This window comes from Procambarus clarkii, chromosome 21 (assembly GCF_040958095.1).
Source record: "Procambarus clarkii isolate CNS0578487 chromosome 21, FALCON_Pclarkii_2.0, whole genome shotgun sequence".
Taxonomy (NCBI): Eukaryota; Metazoa; Arthropoda; class Malacostraca; order Decapoda; family Cambaridae; genus Procambarus; species Procambarus clarkii.
The window spans coordinates 32,529,313-32,548,684 of record NC_091170.1 but is presented as its reverse complement, the minus strand read 5'-3'; the positions used below and the strand labels follow the sequence as shown (position 1 = coordinate 32,548,684).

Sequence of the window (19,372 nt, the reverse complement as noted above, 5' to 3'; positions counted from 1 at the left end):
CTCCACAAGCCTGGCCTGGGGCCAGGTATCTCTAATGTTAAGTTGATGTAATAGACTTGACCGCTTGGAGCGGTCAGCAAGGCCCACATGTCCATTACGACTCGGGTGGCTTATCACTTCCTGCAGGCACTTTAGTGCGGCAGTTTCTTGACGTTGGGAAACCTTAGGAGGACGGGGTGACCTGACGACCGTCCGGGTGACCTGACGACCGTCCGGGTGACCTGACGACCGTCCGGGTGACCTGACGACCGTCCGGGTGACCTGACGACCGTCCGGATGACCTGACGACCGTCCGGGTGACCTGACGACCGTCCGGGTGACCTGACGGCCGTCCTGGTGACCTGACGACCGTCCGGGTGACCTGACGACCGTCCGGGTGACCTGACGATCGTCCGGATGACCTGACGACCGTCCGGGTGACCTGACGACCGTCCGGGTGACCTGACGACCGTCCGGGTGACCTGACGACCGTCCGGGTGACCTGACGACCTTCCGGGTGACCTGACGACCGTCCGGGTGACCTGACGACCGTCCGGGTGACCTGACGACCGTCCGGGTGACCTGACGACCGTCCGGGTGACCTGACGACCGTCCGGGTGACCTGACGACCGTCCGGGTGACCTGACGACCGTCCGGGTGACCTGACGACCGTCCGGGTGACCTGACGACCGTCCGGGTGACCTGACGACCGTCCGGGTGACCTGACGACCGTCCGGGTGACCTGACGACCGTCCGGGTGACCTGACGACCGACCGGGTGACCTGACGACCGTCCGGATGACCTGACGACCGTCCGGGTGACCTGACGACCGTCCGGGTGACCTGACGACCGTCCGGGTGACCTGACGACCGTCCGGGTGACCTGACGACCGTCCGGGTGACCTGACGATCGTCCGGATGACCTGACGACCGTCCGGGTGACCTGACGATCGTCCGGGTGACCTGACGACCGTCCGGGTGACCTGACGACCGTCCGGGTGACCTGACGACCGTCCGGGTGACCTGACGACCGTCCGGGTGACCTGACGACCGTCCGGATGACCTGACGACCGTCCGGATGACCTGACGACCGTCCGGGTGACCTGACGACCGTCCGGATGACCTGACGACCGTCCGGGTGACCTGACGACCGTCCGGGTGACCTGACGACCGTCCGGGTGACCTGACGACCGTCCGGGTGACCTGACGACCGTCCGGATGACCTGACGACCGTCCGGGTGACCTGACGACCGTCCGGGTGACCTGACGACCGTCCTGGTGACCTGACGACCGTCCGGGTGACCTGATGACCGTCCTGGAGACCTGACGACCGTCCTGGTGACCTGACGACCGTCCGGGTGACCTGACGACCGTCCGGGTGACCTGACGACCGTCCGGGTGACCTGACGACCGTCCGGGTGACCTGACGACCGTCCGGGTGACCTGACGACCGTCCGGGTGACCTGACGACCGTCCGGGTGACCTGACGACCGTCCGGGTGACCTGACGACCGTCCGGATGACCTGACGACCGTCCGGATGACCTGACGACCGTCCGGGTGACCTGACGACCGTCCGGATGACCTGACGACCGTCCGGGTGACCTGACGACCGTCCGGGTGACCTGACGACCGTCCGGGTGACCTGACGACCGTCCGGGTGACCTGACGACCGTCCGGATGACCTGACGACCGTCCGGGTGACCTGACGACCGTCCGGGTGACCTGACGACCGTCCTGGTGACCTGACGACCGTCCGGGTGACCTGATGACCGTCCTGGAGACCTGACGACCGTCCTGGTGACCTGACGACCGTCCGGGTGACCTGACGACCGTCCGGGTGACCTGACGACCGTCCGGGTGACCTGACGACCGTCCGGGTGACCTGACGACCGTCCGGGTGACCTGACGACCGTCCGGGTGACCTGACGACCGTCCGGGTGACCTGACGACCGTCCGGGTGACCTGACGACCGTCCGGGTGACCTGACGACCGTCCGGGTGACCTGACGAACGTCCGATAGACTTGTGGACCATCCGATAGCTCTGAGCGTCGCCCTAAAGGCTTGAGGATCACCCAAGTTCCCCAAGGACAATCAGAGAAATGTTCACATTTACAAAGTCTCCGCGAAACTCGCGTGGAAAATTTATAGTTAGGAAAATAGTGAAAATATGACAAGTTCGGCTCGACTCCTACCTATTACGGATTTTCTCATTGACACATTACGTTAGTGTGATTACTGTGTGTATTGAAAGAGAAGCGTCAGAGGTAGAACACTCCTGGACGACGGAGTCAGAGTGCATGGGGGGATTGTGTGAAAATCCTAGTCTGGCTTCATTGGAAGCCTCAGGAAACCTTCGTGAGTTCAGTAGAATTCCAGGTTGCAATCCTTTTACCATGTCATGGCCTAGTTAACTAAGGCGTGACCCTGGGAACACCCACCCTATAGGTTTGAATCCCCATTACGGCTCCTATGAATTTTCTCAGTAAGAATAATAATAATTCATTTTGCTGGGGACAGGAAGCTTGTGTATTTATATACGTAAGGCTTATATCGAGGTTTTACCTCCCCAACCCAGTGTCGAACTACCTTCCGGGAAGCTGCATTTACTGCTAGATGAAACGAGGCATTAGGAGATTGGAAACATGTCCAGCTATTTCTGTCCCGCACGGATTCGACCTCGGGATTCCTGATTGTGAATCGAGAAAAAATCCAACTTTACTACCGAGTTACTCTTCAAGTTACTCTTCCGTCAAGTTACTCTTCCCACTTTCAATAAATGATACAATATATAAAGAGCCATAATAGTAAAGCAAGTCAACACGACGAGCCATTGTTGACACGCGACAACAACACCGACAGACACAAACATTCTGAACGAACCTGAAGCTTCTCTCTGCCTCGAGTACATAATAATGTCATTAAACCAGAGATATTACCTTCAAACTCTCACTGTGGCAGCAGTGTCCGCTCCTCTACCTTCCTGCCTCACTCTTCTTCCCTCTTGCCTCACTCCTCATAACCTTCATCACATACACATTCTCACAGATCATCGCACCGGAGACAAGTATTAAGGGTGCCAGACCTGGGGAAGGATACACGGGGGGAGGGAGGGGAGAAGAGAGCAGGAGGGTGATGAAGGGAGGGACGACGAGGATGGTCAAGGAGAGGGGGAGACATGGCCAATCAGCAGTGAAGGAGGAGAAACAGCAGAGAAAAGACATAATGCGAGCGATATGAAAGGAAGGAGATATAAAGTAAGTGGAATAGTAGGGGAATAATAGGGTGATAAACAGTGCCAAGTGAAGGAAGAGATGAGGAGGCAGGAGAGGAGGAGAGCGCTGAGGAGGTGAATATAACCCCACACTGCTCTCAGCCCCTCACAGAACACCATGCCGGAAATTTAATTATGTGAAGCCAAAGCTCATAAAAAATAAGGGGTGGGAGGTGTGGGGGGGGGGGGGGTGTTACTAATATATCTTAGACAATGTCAGAATTTGCCTGGGAGCGCACGTCAGAATTTAAAGAGTATCGTCTATGACCCGAGAGAAGTATGTACCCTCCTAAGTAAAGGCTCATCTATAAACAAACTGAACTTAACCTAACTTGACTTTCTTCTCTTACTTGCTCCTCACCTCACTCTCTTTCCGTGTTTACTTGCGCATACCTTCCTCTCGTCCGTTTACGGGCTCACCATAGCCCGTGCTGCTTGGAACTTTTGTTCAGAGTAGCTGTATCTAAAACAACAACAACCTCTCTTCCTCACACACTTGATAATACTCCAGGATGGACCAAAACGTCGTCTTTCTCCATCTTCTGATGTGTGTTTGTCATCCTAACTTAATCTTAGAAAATATGATACAATTTTGTGTTTTATATATATATAAATATATATATTTATATATATATAAATATACGAGGTGTATACGAGGTGTGACGTCACAATGTTCATGTCGGTACAGGATATAGATCCTACTGGAATGTGACGGTGGCATCGCCAGCATGCCACACTAAGGCCCAACATGAAGTCAATTGCTGCAAGCTAATGACTAATTTGTGACCCCTGGCGGTGCCCGAGGGTCAGTGGCCCGCACCACCGTCCTGGAGGCCACACTCAGTCTTCACTATAGTAGTGTGGTCTTACGCTACACTCAACCTCTTCTGAAATCAATATTTTACATTTTTATAGAAATCAATATCTCAAATTTTGTTTTGCTAATGTGGCGCAGTATGTTGTGGGAAACTATTTACGACCACACACTACAACGTAGCTAATATGTGAAAACAAACGTTGTCACTGATTTCAAACACTTTCCAGGTACGTTGAGGCAACCTAAAATTGTTTGTTGGGGGGAGGGGGTCAACATGAGAGTGGGAGGGGGTCAACATGAGAGTGGGAGGGGGTCAACATGAGAGAAGTATTACCCCCCCCCCCATCCCTCCTCCAGTCATACATACAATATTACTATTATAAATAACCTAAAATATTTATAATAATAAATTTTGTAAGGGGAAGGGAACTGTCATGATAAAGCGCCAAGCCAATACGACTATGCAGCACTTGGAAGGGATAAAGTTCTGGGATGGGACGGGGGGAAGGAATAATGACCAATCACTTGGACGGTCGGGGACTGAACGCCGACCTACATGAAGCGAGACCGTCGTTGCACCGTCCAGCCCAAGTGGTTGGGGGCCTCCTCCAGTCACTGAGCTTCAGCAGTGTGCACGATCAATATATTTAGTTGTGTGGGTCGACACAAGGTGTACACCGTTCTTAAGACCACTCTCCTTGACAACTTTCCTTCGTTAGACTTAGTCTAACGCAAAGATCTCTTTTGCTGCCGTTAGTTCCAAGCACATATTCGTGCGTTGTGAACATCCTTCTTCACCACAACCCATGTTGGCCACGTAGCTCTTGGCTGGTGGTGTGTGTCCCGTGTAGCCTCACACACGACACACACACACCGTAGTGCTGCCTGTACCTGAACCACCTTCATAATCTACCATTTGTTTTCTCCCAGATCAGAAATATTTATTGCACACTCTGATGACATTTCAGGTGAAGGGCGATTGCTGCGTAGGTTATACTGGTCGCTGCCTCCCGCTGACCCTGGCCCTCAGGGACCTCCGCCCTCTCATGACCTTTACCTCAACAGTATTACACACTGTGTGAACCTGTCCACACCGCTCGCCGTCCTGCCAAGGGGGTTCTGATCCCCTTCACCTTTCTACATTGGTAATCGTCCTGGAAGCAGCTCAGATACCTTAGACTTCGTCAGTCCACGACCAGTCACATCTTCATATCACGATCGCTTCAATGTTTGGTTCCCATGAGGGTTGTGTGTCCACACGCTTGCTATACGTCACTCGGGGTGACCCGTACATAATGTACTTCCTCCAGTGAAACTTCTCGGAAAGGAACTGCTTCCCCCCCCCCCCACTCTACACGTGTTAAAACCCTGCCTTACCTCCCTGCTTTATTTGTCACGTCTAAAATAAAGACATGAGTGGTGAGTATGATCACTACATACACGATACCAAGAGAAACAGATGAACAAAAACATATAAAAAGACAGGAAATAGGAAAAAATGTCACCATGAAATTGGAAAAGTAAAGACGTCCTAGAAATCTAATAAAATACTCGCACCCATTACGAACAGATAACAAAATCAAGCAACACTTAGTAGGCCAGCCAGAGGCTTAGGGCCCGCGCAGGAATATCCCAGAAAAATAAAATAAAAAATAAAAATAAAAAAATGGAATGCAGTGAAAGAGGACATGATGGGTGGCACCCACACCCCCGACCTCGGAGCCTCGTGACCACACACCAGGAGCCTCAGTCAAGGTGCTTGACGGAGCACACACACAGATCCACACCTCACTCCCCCGTAGTCACTGTTAGGTCAGCACAGTGTGAATGACATCATGAGGGCAGCAGCCAGGCAGTATGAGGGCAGCGTCTAGGACATGAGGGCAGCATCTAGGACATGAGGGCAGCATCTAGGACATGAGGGGAGCATCTAGGACATGAGGGGAACATGAGGGGAGCATCTAGGACATGAGGCGAGCATCTAGGACAAAAGGGGAGCATGGGGGTAGCATCTAACATAAGAGTGAGGGGACACTGGAGCCACCGTGGTGATCAGAAGCTCTGGAGGCTCCAGAAGAGGGGTCACGCAGTCTGTCGCCTTGGCAACGGCCGGGGTGAGTCTGGGTAACGTGTAGGAGGGATGAGGGTAGTGAGGGAGGGGTGAGGGTAGTGAGGGAGGGGTGAGAGTAGTGAGGGAGGGATGAGGGTAGTGAGGGAGGGGTGAGGGTAGTGAGGGAGGGATGAGGGTAGTGAGGGAGGGATGAGGGTAGTGAGGGAGGGGTGAGAGTAGTGAGGGAGGGATGAGGGTAGTGAGGGAGGGGTGAGGGTAGTGAGGGAGGGATGATGGTAGTGAGGGAGGGGTGAGGGTAGTGAGGGAGGGATGAGGGTAGTGAGGGAGGGATGAGGGTAGTGAGGGAGGGATGATGGTAGTGAGGGAGGGATGAGGGTAGTGAGGGAGGGATGAGGGTAGTGAGGGAGGGGTGAGGGTAGTGAGGGAGGGGTGAGGGTAGTGAGGTGGGGTGAGGGAGGGTAGTGAGGGAGGGGTGAGGGTAGTGAGGGAGGGGTGAGGGTAGTGAGGGAGGGGTGAGGGTAGTGAGGGAGGGGTGAGGGTAGTGAGGGAGGGGTGAGGGTAGTGAGGGAGGGGTGACACGGGATGGAGACCCAAGACAGGTGGAGAAATATTACAATGTAACGAGAGCACAAATGGTGTAAATATACGGATTAGGAATTAAGAGAGAGATGAGAGGGAGGCGAAGTCTCTGGTGGGGCAGCCATCTGTTGCAGGTCAAGGAGGGAGGAGGAAGAGCAGGAAGAGCAGGAGGAGGGAGGAGGAGGAGCAGGAGGAGAAGGAGTATCGGGAAGGAAGGAAGAACCTGCCGTGGTGCTGCGGGGAAATTCGATAGCGTGTTTTGGAACTTGAGTAAGGCGACCAGCACGACACATTCTCAGGTGTGAGGAGTGGAGGTGGTGTGGAACACCAGTGGAGGAGGTGTGGAACACGAGTGGAGGTGGTGGTGTGGAACACGAGTGGAGGAGGAGGAGAAATGACGCTCATGTCTCCATGCATAACAAGACTCTGGAGGGTGTTGTGTGTTGGTGCTCCTGGAGGCTGACTGACGGAGGCCATGGTGAGGGAGACCATGAGGAGACCACGGTGAGGGAGACCATGAGGAGGACTGGACACAAAGAGAGACGAGAATATGAGGACAATGAGCAGGATGAGTAATAAGGAAAATTATATATAATATATAATAAAATACCCAAAACAAATTAGACGAATTGCATAAGAAGACAAGGACAACATCGTAGGACAAGGACAACATGGGAGGACAAGGACAACATCGTAGGACAAGGACAACATGGGAGGACAAGGACAACACAAGAGGACAAGGACAACACAAGAGGACAAGGACAACATGGGAGGACAAGGACAACACAAGAGGACAAGGACAACATGGGAGGACAAGGACAACACAAGAGGACAAGGACAACATGGGAGGACAAGGACAACATCGTAGGACAAGGACAACATGGGAGGACAAGGACAACACAAGAGGACAAGGACAACATGGGAGGACAAGGACAACACAAGAGGACAAGGACAACATGGGAGGACAAGGACAACACAAGAGGACAAGGACAACATGGGAGGAAGACCCACACAAGTGGCTGTAGAGACCGGGAGAAGGAACTAATTAGCACTAAGTGACAAGACACAACTGAAGGCGGAAGGCCGTGGGACGCCAGACCCGGAAGATGACAGGTATAGAACACCTGTGTGTGCGGGTGTGTGCTCGTACACCTGTGTGTGCGGGTGTGTGCGGGTGTGTGCTCGTACACCTGTGTGTGCGTGTGTGTGCTCGTACACCTGTGTGTGCGTGTGTGTGCTCGTACACCTGTGTGTGCGTGTGTGTGCTCGTACACCTGTGTGTGCGTGTGTGTGCTCGTACACCTGTGTGTACTTCTGTACTCACCTAGTTATATAAACATAGAATATATTTTTAAATGAAGACACCACCATAACCGCGCCGCCCATCAACGTATAATCATGTATCTGTTTATATAAAGTTGTTACAATGTCAAAGTGGCGAGAGTATTGTTGGTTGGTCGTTACCTTGTAAGGTGTTACGGCGGGGCTCACCTCTGGCCAATTTAAAGGTTTGTAAGAGGGGAGGAGATGCTTGGTAAAAGTAAGCACAGGAGTTAATTAGTTGGCAGCCTTCACATTTCAGGTCAGGTCAGGTCAGGTCAGGTCAGGGTCATGGTTCGATCACTTCAAGCCTCATGTTAGGCCAAGTCTTCTAATTGGTTAATATGACCAGCTGTTACCAACAGTCACACCGGGTCGCTGCTAACTGCTGTCCGCCAGTTCATAACAGGGTACAAGCAACGACTGAAATCTGCGTAACAATTCACAGTGTTATAACGTGTTGTTGGAGCTGGGGAGTACTCCGGTCGGCGGCAGTGTTTATGGAGGGTTGATGTCGGTGGAGATTGATGATGGCAATATGAGGACGAGACAGAAGTGTTTATGAACATGTCAAGACGGAGTACTGAGTGCTGGAGCGTTGACAACCCTGGCAGGAGAGTAGGGTGACATACAGCAGTGTAGAAGTGTGTGTACAAATGTATTATTCAGAGGATGGTAACAGGGAAGTATAGTACCTTACCTTGTACCTTTCGGGGCTTAGCGTCTCCGCGGCTGGGTCCTCTACCAGGCTTCCAAAAACTAATGTCAGAAGTGGGATTCGAACCCACGCCCGGAAGACCGGACTGCGACCTGAACGCAGCGCCTTGGACCGCTCGGCCATCCTGACCTACCACCAGAAGGTAAGGGACCGTGGGTAAGACAAGAGTCGTGATGGGTCGTGGGCCGGGGAAGGCAGCCATACAGTGCTCGTCCCTCATAATATGACCACAACAAACATGATCAGTTAGCCTAGCAACTTGCTGAACATTATAACACATAACATTTAACCTGCACCATCTGTTCATTGATCCAGGTACGGCGACACCACCTCAGGCACGACGACAGCACCTCAGGCACGGCGACACCACCTCAGGCACGGCGACACCACCTCAGGCACGGCGACACCACCTCAGGCACGGCGACAGCACTTCAGGCACGGCAACAACACCTCAGGCACGGCAACAGCACCTCAGGCACGGCGACAGCACCTCAGGTACGGCGACAGCACCTCAGGCACGGCAACAACACCTCAGGCACGGCGACAACACTTCAGGCACGGCAACAGCACCTCAGGCACGGCAACAGCACCTCAGGCACGGCGACAGCACCTCAGGCACGGCGACAGCACCTCAGGCACGGCGACAGCACCTCAGGCACGGCAACAGCACCTCAGGCACGGCGACAGCACCTCAGGCACGGCGACAGCACCTCAGGCACGGCAACAGCACCTCAGGCACGGCGACAGCACCTCAGGCACGGCGACAGCACCTCAGGCACGGCAACAACACCTCAGGCACGGCGACAGCACCTCAGGCACGGCAACAACACCTCAGGCACGGCGACAGCACCTCAGGCACGGCGACAGCACCTCAGGCACGGCGACAGTACCTCAGGCACGGCAACAGCACCTCAGGCACGGCGACAGCACCTCAGGCACGGCGACAGCACCTCAGGCACGGCAACAGCACCTCAGGCACGGCGACAGCACCTCAGGCACGGCGACAGCACCTCAGGCACGGCAACAACACCTCAGGCACGGCGACAGCACCTCAGGCACGGCGACAGCACCTCAGGCACGGCAACAACACTTCAGGCACGGCGACAGCACCTCAGGCACGGCGACAACACTTCAGGCACGGCAACAGCACCTCAGGCACGGCGACAGCACCTCAGGCACGGCAACAGCACCTCAGGCACGGCGACAACACTTCAGGCACGGCAACAGCACCTCAGGCACGGCAACAGCACCTCAGGCACGGCGACAGCACCTCAGGCACGGCGACAGCACCTTAGGCACGGCGACAACACTTCAGGCACGGCAACAGCACCTCAGGCACGGCGACAGCACCTCAGGCACGGCAACAACACTTCAGGCACGGCGACAGCACCTCAGGCACGGCAACAACACTTCAGGCACGGCAACAGCACCTCAGGCACGGCAACAACACTTCAGGCACGGCAACAGCACCTCAGGCACGGCAACAACACTTCAGGCAATAAAATAACGCAAGTAGCGAAAATGTGGTAAAATCAGTCAATGTTGCGTCATTAAGGTGAGCATAAGAGATGGGGATGACTTTGTGCAAGTATCCCAGCAGAGCCTCCACGCCTTCCCTGGCTCCACAACCCTAACCAGACTGTAATCTTCTTAATTAATAATACCGCTGGGTCGTGCACCGCTCTACTACCTCTCCTTCTAGTCGTTTCACGGATTAGATTCGTGTTGGACTTAAGACCAATCAACCGTTATTTAGGCCACGACACTATATTACTGACCAACAAACAAGTAATAATTTTGTCCTAAATATAGAAAGACACCAGAGTAGCTTCTTATGTGTTTACACGCCATAAAACGCTGAAGCATTTGAGACACTTTAGACCTTAAATTACTGGCTACTACATCCTTAGAGGCGAGTCACCGTCTCGCCCATATATTAGGAGAGCGTTGTGATCACTGGTGAGAGCATCATATTACTGAATATGTTATACTATTAAATATACTGAAAATGGAAATTGTCATCCACACTTCCGTGGAAATAAACATTCCATTCACCTGGGCTGTATGGGTCTCGAACCCTGGACCCCATGTGTGTGAGGCCGACGCTCTATCAACCAGGCTATGTTTCCTGAAGTTTCCAGAAGCAGCATCCTGCTGCCAAACTGGAATTTTCTACTTTCCCCTGACTGCTACTGAAGCAAATATATATATATGAGGTGGGTGTGAGTCAGTAATTCCTCTGAAAATTCCAGTTTGGCAGCTGGATGCTGCTTCTGGAAACATAGCGGAAACGGATTCGTAGTCCTGAGGTTCCGGGTTCGATCCCGATGGAGGCGGAGACAAATGGGCAAAAAGTTTCTTTCACCCTGATGCCCTTGTTACCTAGTAGTAAATATGTACCTGGGAGTTAGCTGCTACGGGCTGCTTCTTGGGGATGTGTAACAAAAAGGAGGCCTGGTCGAGGACCGGGCCGCGGGGACGCTAAGCCCCGAAATCATCTCAAGATAACCTCAAGATGGTGGCAGGGTGCAGGCAACTATATACAGTGACAATAAATATCTTCCGTAAATGGCCGTCCGCCAGAGTGGTAGAGTAGCGCCGTCCTCGCTCCTCCAGATACACTTTATTTCATATAATTTGACTCTCCAAGATAGAAGAGGAAAGCTCGTACTCTCACCCCACGCCCCGGCAGTCAAACTAAAAGAACTTTCTTTCCTCCAATCTGCCTCCAACTCTGCCGTGCCTTCCATTCATATCTGAACTGCAAAATCTCTCAAATACCCTTCGTCCTCTTGATATAAAACTTGCCTTTCAACAAACCAACACACTTCGTAGTAATCTGCTTCACACTGCTCCTCCTGCTCACACTGCTGACGGTGTTTAATACTTGCCTGTTCCTGTTGTCCTCTCCAATACTTTGTTAAAACTGGCCTACACTTAAACACTACACTACACTTAAACGATAGACTTTGCCCCAAACGCTATGCGTACTAGTGGCTTTAGGTATTGTATGTACTACCTCTATCTTTAAATCAAATAGAATGTTTGTACTGTAACTCTGCAACTATGTATGTACTTTTCATAAATAAATTATTATTATTATTATTAACAACATAAGTGTTAAACTCCCTAACACGAACAATACCGTCTTGTTGAATGGACTATGATAGACATGCCCAACATGACCCTTAATGTGGTCTTTGTTGGTAATGGTTCACATTGTTCTCGGTACACAGCTAAATGTTCTAAGCCTCTTATCAAGCGTCATCTGACTTGGTTGTCTGCCCCTCTCGGCTATTTTTATATCTTCTCTTTCTATCTCTTTATACCTCTAAATTTCTCCGATATATTTCTCGTTTTATTTATTTACTTTTCGCCTTTACTTTCCTTCCCGTCTGTTTAGTTTGTTCATTCTTTCCTTTATTTACATCTTCACTTCAACCCATTTCATATCACCTCACGTAATCTCACATCTCATGTCCTCTCGCCTCACACACATCTTCTCATGTGTGTGAGGCGGGTCAAACGTTTCAGCCTTGTTATTGTGAGTTATTCTCTGCGCCCGTTGATAACACTGCTCTTGTTCTCGCTATGATCTATTTACATAGGCCTACTCCGCTTCCTGTAGTGAATGGGCAGCTTAGCCTTGCCGGAAGAATATTTCCCAATATCACTTCAATACTGTTTTTTGCAGAAGGTTAAATTTTACCACAATAAAGACTTAGTAATATACATTTTCCCATCAAATAATTTGATTCATAAATGGCCAAAATGACCACTGAATAATTTAATTGTATTGAAAACCAACAAGTTATCAAGTAACCGAATATGGCAATATTCTTCACGTTAAGTAGGAGAACATGAAGGCTGAAGACGCGCAAGATGACTTAAGTATGAGCCATCCTAACTGCTACCAACTACTTGCAGGACGTAAAGGCGGCAATAACGAGGCAGCAGGAAGAGGTGCAAGCAATAATGACCTTGACGGCGACGTGACAGACGTGCCGGTCTCACGCCGTCCTCGCACACAGAAAACGCGTCACAACACAGAAAACGGAACCTGCCACGGATCCTCAGGTTGGGCAAGTACAACTCAAACCCAACTTGCAGGCATATTCTCCGCCACAGATTTTGTAAAAGACAAAGGCAGTGGACTTGTACACTGTGACTCGCAGAGTGCGCTCTTGGCGCTGAACGCGCATACTAGTAACACCCAGGAAATAGTCAGTGATATTTGAATGAATATTTCAGCTCACACACAGAGATCACACTAACGTGATGCATCAAATGACCACTGAACGGCCTATTGACATAGCTCGGGTGCAGGGGGGGGGGGTTGTGTAAAAGCCTGGTTTGTGCCTCGGAGAGGCTACGGGATCCAGTAAGTTCAGTAGAACTTCGGTTTCAACCCTTTTTAACCCTGTCGTAGCTCAGTCGATTAAGGCAGTGTCTGAGATGCTCCCGGACGCAGGTTCGAATCCTCGTCACGCCCCTTGTGGATTTGTTCAATATTTCAGCTGCTACAGAAAACAGATTTTAAATTAATTTTTGGGGGATACCATCACATGTTGGCATCTCAAAGCATGATTCTGTTGACATACTTGCAAAGACAGCCTCTAGAAAACTAGTAGTAGAAATTAATATGGGTCTTTCATTAGCAGTGATAAAGTGAATGCTAAACAAATATTTAATGAAAATCTCACTGACCTAACAAAGCCACAAAGACCTGGAAATTGTAGCATTAAACATCAAGATAAATATGGCGAGGAGACATTTATATATGGAACTAATAGAGCAAGAACTCGGCAATGTGATGTTATAGTGGCCAGAATACGCCTGGGATATAGACGTATCTGGCAGCTTTCTCAAAACCCAAATGTCGAGTACACAATGTGTCAACTTTGTGAAATAGAAAACATGCACTCACTTAAACATTATATTGTAGAATGTCCCATATTGACTTGACGCCCTCCTGGGCTGAGGTATGCTGAACTCTGTAAATATTATATGAATACTGGAACACTTGAAAGATATATTGGACTTGTACCCTAGACTGATTATGTAATGCATCAATTATACAATATATGTGATGTAACTATAACCTGAGCTTGTAAAAGCAACTTAATCACCTTCAGTGGTTAAGTGCTTAATAAAACACTGGTTTCTATAGCAGCTATATTACCCTGTCAAAGTAGGAGAGACATAAATGTATGTGTATGTGTTCGTGTATTTACAAGAATGTAAGAACTCTATATTATATTATATTATATTATATATACATCAAACATATTAATCAGACACATTGACATAACCATACGTGCAAGGAGATTCCCCCCAAACAGACTTCACACAACCATTCTCCCTGTTTGCACCCTCGCACTATCCCTAGCTACTTAAAACTAGTCAAACAAAACTCAGCGAATTCAAAAGAAAGCGCCGAGATGAATTATCACCAGTCATCGAGAAGTGTTGACCGTGACAGGACAAACATACCTAACACTGATCACCTTCATCACCCACACCGCTAAATGACCCACAATTACAGCAAATAAATAACATAAGTTTGAATAAGAAAACTTTTGAAGTCAACGCCAATATTTGAGACGTATTATAGAATGTTATAGTCATAATATTACTGTTGTTATTTTAATTATCAATATTTTTGTTATTATTGTTGTTGTTTTTATTTCAAGTCAGCTCTCGGTTATGACTGATTTATTCTCAGATTGACCTGTGAACTTTTGAACTCGAGAGGTCAAGGTCATATGTTCTTTATGTTGGGAATACATTAACTCCATTATCATCGGGTTAATTGGCTGTAAGGCACATGAAGAACATTCCACGCCTAACATATTGGTCTAGGCCTAACATATATAGGCCTAGGCCGCGACTAACAAACACGACATACCAAATTAAAACACATACCAAGTCAAACACAGACACGCAGCAAACCTCTTTTGCTCACCTTTCCTCTCCCCCACCCCTCCTTCTCCCTCTCCCACCTCTTTTCTCCTTCACCACCTCTCTCTCTGCATGCCCACTACACCTCTTCCCCTTACTATCTCTCTCTCACTCTCTCCCCCTGCAACCCGTCCTCCTAATACAGCGTCGCATTTTGACGTATACTCAAAAGCCAAAAATTGTCATACTAGAAAATGGTAGCGGCTCGCGAAATGGACAATGTCCCGTTTTCTGTTTTGGGTCCTCTGGTAGGTTAGGATAAGGGCACTCTATTACGACAGTTTCTTGACGTAGGGAAACCTTAGGAAGATGGGCTGCTCACCCCCCCCCCCCCCCACCTCCCAACTCTTCCCCAACACAAGTCTGTTCCAATTATCAACGGATCTTCTGACAAACAAATCTTTCCTTATATACTTTTTCATATCGAACTTTATCTCATTCGAATCCGATGTTTTAACTTCTATCTTGACTTGAGAGTTTCAGCAACTTGTTCAGATGTTCTTGGTTTACAACCTTTCACCAACTGCATCTTTCTTACACTCAAAACCTTTATTTAGAAATGGATGAATATTTATAATTTAGTTAACACTTTGGTTTTCAAGAGACTAACTTTAGGACTCTTAATGTGCTAAATTAAGCTTAAATAATAAGCTAAATACTCTGATTCTTGAAAGTTTGAAAGTCTGATTTTGTTTAAAACTGTTAGTGAGCAAGTGTGCACGTGTGATGGCTAGTGTTGGTAAACATCACAACTTCACAGGTAAACACAGTGAAGCTCCATAACACATTCCTCTAGTTCCCCCTCTATACTTCACACAATGAGAAATGGCAAAACGTAATTTTAATAAGTAAAGTACTTTAACTTTATCATTATAACTACCATCTGGCGTCTATCACCAGGAATTACAGAAGAACGGCATAGCAAACAAAATATCCTTTCCAAGTTATTATAAAATGTAAGATACTGTTATTCTAACGATTATAAAAATGTACATTACACCATCCCTCCATCCAGGACTCCTTAACACTACTGGCCAACTTGTCTTAAGCCCCTATACTACACACGCGACCTCTGGTGCCTGACACCTAGGAGCTAGGACCTAGGAGCTAGGTGCCCAGACCTAGGAGCTACACGCTACCTGTGTTGTTCCGGTCTGGGTGCCGCTGGCAGACCATTAACGCTTCAGGCTGACCTCTGGCACTGACCACCTGTCATGCCTTGGTCAGCAGTTCAGATGTCATGCCTACCAGACCTGAATTCTCGCCTGCCCTCAGTTTCCTACTTGTAGCTCATTTAGACTGGTTGGTAAATTGCCTCGCTCCTTGCAGCGACTGAGTTCTATTCCCGATGGTACGAGTGGTTGGGCACGGTTCTTTGACGCCTTGTGTGAGACTCATGCTGGTTAAGGACTTCCTTCTCATAATTACCGAAAATTCGTTCACTCTCATTCAGTGGATAATGTTAAGGGTTCTGGTAGTTATGTGAACCTAACATCTTGGTCACGACACCACGCACACTTCAGCCTCCACTGCGAAGGTATGATTAACCCACCACGTCCCACGGATGATGCACACTAAACGACAGTTCTCCATCACGTCTTACGCGTCGTTCATCCAATATCTCTGACGCACGACTCACTACATCCAAGTGTCATCCACCAAGCCACAAGTAAGACACATCCACATCAAAGTAAAATGAATCCACTATATCCTGCACAATTCTCATCGTCCAAGTCCCACGTACTATTCAGCCATCACGTCCAACGCATGCTCCATGGCCCACGTCCAACAGAAGACCCACCACGCCGTCCGACACAAGCATCACAGCAGACTGTCAGGCCGAGCGACAGCTGGGGCCAAATACAGGAAGTACTGTCATCAGTCAGTGTTAACTTGACGCAATACTCCATCAACGTCCTCACCCCCCGCCAAAAATAAGAGAGGACAAAACTTTCTGACGAAAACGTGAGATACAACACGTCCGTCACGTCAGAGGGGAGGCTCTTGCCTCCCCTCTGACAGCCAAGCGTTGTGCATGTAATACATCATACACTCTTAAAGCTTTATGTGGACCATGCATTAGAGTGGAGTTAATGAGGTTTTTAATGTTTCATATTGACCTAAAATGCAACAGAAATTAAGAATACAATAATTATGTTACTTTCTGATTACATTTTTTTTGTGTGTGGATAGACAGGCAGGAGGGTTACTCAGTAGACAATATATTGAAGGTCTTGCGAGGCAGGATTAGGTATAACATTTAGGGTTTACGGTTCATACTCTGTGATGATATGGGAATTTTGTTTACTGATAATTATATAAAATATATATAAATGCAATAATTTCCTCTGTAAACTGATGTAAATATAATTAAAACTGTAAATCATTTAAAAAAAGTATAACATTTAGGGGTTTAAAGTTCGTGCTCTGTGATAATATGAAACACTTGTGTACTGGAAATTATACTACCGTATATATGTAATGTAGTATTTCTTTGTAAGATTGACGTATATATGATTTGTATTGTAAATAAATAAAGATAAAAAAATCTATGTTATTTAAATATATCTACTGTATTTATATAATATGATCTTCCAGAGGATATAGACTCATTCCTCTCAATGTTGTCTTAAGCCGCAAAAATTATGAAGAGTATAGCAGACTCCATACACAGTTTCAAATATAGATATGATAGAGCCCAGTAGGCTGCGGAATCTGTACAGCAGTTGATTGACAGTTGAGAGGCGGGACCAAAGAGCCAGAGCTCAACCCCCACAAACACAACCGAGTACACACACACACCGTTGCTAGCAGCAGGTATTCAAATCGGCCGTATATTGCGATGGTGATGTTGGCTGCGGGCAAACACTGCCACCTGAGCCGCTACGACTGAGGCATCTTGCTCCCAGACACTTGCCAGTTGGGCCCCTTCACCCAGCACCCCGGCCCCGGGGTCCTCACCCAGCACCCCGGGGTCCTCACCCAGCACCCCGGGGTCCTCACCCAGCACCCCGGCCCCAACATCCACCAATATTCCCCCGGGGGTTCCACTACACCGCCACATTCCCAAACAAACTACCGTACGCCTATGTCTTTTACCCAGTTTCAAGAAGTGTCTGGAAATATATTAAAAAAATGTTCCACAAAACTTAAACATCGGCAAAACTTGACAAAAATAACGAACACCGATAAACAAGTAGAAAACACTCGACACCAAAGACTCGTATGTAACTTTTCACTACTCAATTTTAGGCAGACTAACCCGCCAAACACACGACGTAACTGCGACGTTGCTACGTTTGAACAAGTTTTAACACCTAACAAGTTGCAACAACGTTGTAATACGTCATAAAAACATTATACCAAGATGTAATAACTTTATTACAAGGTGTAACAAGCGGAAAATTGGGCCAGTTGCGTTGTGTTTTCAGGGCTGTTCCCAATTTCACGAGAGCATAAACTTAATTGCTTCATACCACACTTACCTACCTGCTGAAGACTCCGGGGAGTTAGTGTCCCCGCGGCCCGGTCTCTGACCAAGTCTCCTGGCCTGATCCACCAGGCTGTTTGAGGCAGCCTGACGAATGAGTCACAGCCTGGTTCATCAGGTAACACACAAGCTTAAGCTATATTTATTCACCCACGTCCATTGTCCTGAGCGCGAAAGTGATTGAGCTCGGTTATACGTGTTTAGCTTAGTGGCTTTCGACGCTGGAATCCATCCTAAATTTGGACGCCCAAGAAATTCTTGGATGATTCAGTTTAAGAAACAAAATACATTAAGGACCCTGGCAGTTGGCTCTATACCTCGAGGATTGCCTCGCTGGCACATTACACGGCTCAAGCTCATATTGGTTTTGCCTTGAGTAACTAGTGCTTTGGTAGACACCGGATGTTAACATCTATTAACATAACGTTAATTTGTATTAACGTAAGACTATATAAACAGGACTATAAGCGTTACTTTTATATTTGTGCCCAAGTGTCATAATTACCAAGCTGTTCACTGTGCTTAGTGGTTATTTATAATTATTAACTCTGTTGTGTTGCCAAATATTGCTGTCTAGGATCCGTAGTCATTTACATCTTACCAGACAGATGAACAAAACTAACAATCTTGGTATTTGTGTTCATGCTACTGAACATTTGTATCAGAAGTGCGTGACACAACACCTGCGGTGCATCATGATACAGGAGAGTAGAACATAAAATAATAAAGGATAAGTTGATCCTAGAGTGAAGTAAACGTAGGCCAGAGATGAGGGGCTGGATAGTCTAAATAAATTTCAAGTACTTATTTCAGTAATGGTCAAATGGGGCAAGGTTCAAATAGGACATTGATCAAATGGATTAATGATAAAATTTGGCAATAATTAAATGGAACAATGGTTAAATGGGTCTGTGAAATTAGTCAATTGTCAAATCGTACAATAGGTAAAGGTAACAATACGAACTAGGGCAATATTCAAATGCGACCTATTCAGTCAAATGGGTCAATTTTAAAATCAGATAATAGCTAACTCGAACCATGGTCAAATGAGACAATTTTCACATGGGAAAATGGTCAAACATTCCAATGATTAAATCAACAAATGTTCATTCCAATAAATACAAGTAATTGTTAATTTAAGATCTCACAAGTCACTAAACTTGGA

The 19,372-nt window shown here is 48.3% G+C and overlaps 1 long non-coding RNA gene and 1 other non-coding gene across 2 annotated transcripts in view; both read right to left on the bottom strand.

Annotated features, from left to right (window-relative positions):
* Nucleotides 1-19,372, bottom strand: part of LOC138367023 (uncharacterized) — a 102,949-nt gene that overhangs the window by 74,776 nt on the left and 8,801 nt on the right. The window lies entirely within an intron of this gene.
* Nucleotides 8,802-8,885, bottom strand: TRNAL-CAG (transfer RNA leucine (anticodon CAG)). Its single transcript has one exon. It is a non-coding gene; the product is annotated as a tRNA-Leu (tRNA).